Below are 2,998 nucleotides of genomic sequence, written 5' to 3'. Positions count from 1 at the left end.
AGTCCGCCGGCCCTCACTGTTTATGTTACTGTCCTTTCGAAATCAGTCCAAGGCCATTTGAAGGCAACCCCCGAAACTTGGCTAAAAGCGAGAGTTTGTGGTACAAAATATTTTGAAGTGTTTAAAAGGATTTTAATGAATTCCAAATAATTTTACGGGATTTAAACATTCTTTTAAATTGAGAAAGATTAAAGTTTATAAATGAATTCAAAAAGATTTTATGTATTTTTAAAGAATTTAAAAAGATTTTAGAAGAATTCCAGAAAGTACAAGAATTTTCAAGAGATTTTAAAGAATTTCAAATACTTTTTATGAGATCAGGAGATTTTTTTATTTTAAGGTATTTTGTGGCATTTCAATGAATTTCATATCGTTTGAAAAGTCGTTAAAGAAATTTGAAATATTACAAAGCATTTAAAATTATTTTTAAAAAAATCAAAGCAGTTCAAGGATTTCCATGTAATTTAAAAATATTTTTATGTATTTCAAAAGGTTTTCAGGAAATTCAGGAAATTTTGTAAGTTTATAATCGAATTCCAAAAGATTTTGAAATATTTAAAAGAGGTCAAGATATTTTTATGCAGGTAGAATTTAAATGAGTTTTAAGATTTTAAAGTAATTTTAAACTATAAATAATGTAAATAATGTAGTAAGTAATGCCATTCGTTCCTGTCCTGGCATACTTCTCTAGCTTCTTTTATGTCCATGCATTTTTTCATGCAGACTCTCGTGTTTCTGTGACTTCTTCTGTCTCTTCTAACTAGGGTCTCATTCATGCATTCTAACCATTCTTTCCGCGGTCTACCTCTGGGCACGCTGCCATTTACTTTACCTTGATACACTTGTTTCGTTATTCGTTCATTTGGCATTCTCTCAACATGCCCGAACCATCTTAACCGATTTCTTTCCCATGTATCTACGAGCGTCTCTTCTGCACCACATTCTTTTAAAATTTTCTCGTTACTTACTTTGTTCATCAGAGTTTTCCCGCATATTTTGCGCACGAATCTCATGTCAATTGCGTTAATTTTACTCTTATCTTTTTCTTGATAAGTCCATGTCTCGCTACCGTATAGTGAGGTCGGTTCAAATATAAAATTATGTATTGCCATTTTAGCTTTATTTGATATATTTTTACTACTGATAAGGGGACCTGCTCTACCAATAATCTTCTTACCTTCGTTTATGCGTCTATCTAATTCCTCATCTATCTCCCCGCCCCTAGTAAATAAGTTACCAAGGTATACGAACCTATCAATTTTATTCTCTCATCATTTAATAAAATATTGCATAGTGTTTTCTCACTCTTTCCTTCGAACACCATAGTTTTTGCTTTATTTGCGTTAATTTTAAGGCCCATGCTCTTCATGCTTGCATGTAGTTTATGCAACATTCTTTGTAAGTCTTCGATTGACTCTGCCATAACAACCTTATCATCTGCGAATGCTAACCCACATACCCTTACTGTTTCGATATCCACACCCTCTTCGTCGAAAAGAGCCATTCTTAAACATTTGTCCATGAATAATATAAATAATCATGAAGTCATAACGCATCCTTGTCTAACTTTTTGAAGAATATCGAAACAGTCACTCAATTTCCCATTCACCTTTACACTCGCTTTGCTACCCGTATATATTGTTTTTATAGCTTGTAGGAGCCATCCATTGACTACATACTCTTTCAGGACTGCCCAAAGTTTACTTCTATTTACCTTGTCAAAAGCTTTTCCTAGGTCAACAAATGCACAGAAAACTTTTTTTCCTACTCTCAAACTTTTTTCTGTTATTTGCCTTAAGCTGAATACTTTAATATTTTATTTTTATATTTTTAAGCTGAATATTAGAAATGTTAGTTGATATATTGTTAAAAGATATTAGGACTTATATACTATTAGGTAATATTTAATTGATAGTTTTTGCTGCATTCGAAAACAATAGAAGTATGCAGATCAATGAATAAATTAATGAACTATACAGTTGATTGATGTGAAAGACAATATAGAGGTTATTAGAATTCCTGGTTGAGTGCTTCACAGTTTGATGTCGTTGATATGATGTTATAATACGACCATTATTTTGCTTCTGTTGAAGTTAAAGTAGATAGACCTACATTGTAGACTCTGAAAAATCAGTGTCGAAGCTTTGAAGTCTGTTGAAGCAAGTGCTCATAGTTTGAATCGTAACATTTTAATTTGCATTTGCTATAAATTTAATAAGCAGACTCAACTAAATACGAAAGAAAACTGATCATATAACATAAATATGTAATTTGCACATAAGTCCTGTAGTAAATGTTCAGTAAATGCAGGTTAAAATTTAACAATATTTTCGGAATGATGCTGATGTTTTGAGATTTATATCTTCATTCAATTTTCAAAATTACATGTAAATATGTTTAAATTTTCTTCCTTAAATTATTATTAAAAGTCACTAACACATAAAATTTTAAATTATAAAAAAGATGGAGATTAAAAGTTATTTAAATGTTTACCTGAAAATTATAGTCTTTTATGTTATAAACAGATGTATTATGTATTTGCTCATGCATTTTTTTCATTATATTTATTTACATAAAGATTATATTTTTGTTTTAATTAAGCACATAAATCGAGAATCAACTTGAAGGTTGTGTAATTGAATATTTGTGATAATTCGTAGAATTAAAGTTTATTTACATTTGCAATGCCTATATATTTTAGTTATATCAAAGAGAAACTGAGAGGGAGTTCATTATTAGGCAACACTAATAGTGTAACTCTGTCGACCCTGCAGGCCATTTCGGGAGCCAGCTTTTAACCTTTCGCCACCTTACATACGAGGGTAGTTTAATAAGTCCTTAGAATGAAGTATAAAAACAATTTTTTTCGGGTAAATTTTTTTTTATTTTTCAACACAATCTCCTTGGAGCTCTATACACTTGGTCAATCGCTTTTTAAGTTTTTTTAATCCTTCAGAAAAGTGCGTTTTCGGAAGTTCCTCAAAATAAGCACTTACAG

General features: G+C 30.6%; 2 protein-coding genes across 3 annotated transcripts in view; one reads left to right on the top strand and one right to left on the bottom strand.

The window, feature by feature from the left end:
* The window catches only part of LOC117175537, a 458,677-nt gene that overhangs the window by 221,075 nt on the left and 234,604 nt on the right, over positions 1–2,998 (bottom strand). The gene's annotated exons all lie outside the window — the stretch shown is intronic.
* Positions 1–2,998, top strand: part of LOC117174781 — a 386,591-nt gene that overhangs the window by 380,581 nt on the left and 3,012 nt on the right. The window lies entirely within an intron of this gene.

This window comes from Belonocnema kinseyi, chromosome 6 (genome assembly GCF_010883055.1).
Source record: "Belonocnema kinseyi isolate 2016_QV_RU_SX_M_011 chromosome 6, B_treatae_v1, whole genome shotgun sequence".
Taxonomy (NCBI): Eukaryota; Metazoa; Arthropoda; class Insecta; order Hymenoptera; family Cynipidae; genus Belonocnema; species Belonocnema kinseyi.
This window is presented reverse-complemented; position numbering and strand designations above follow the sequence as displayed.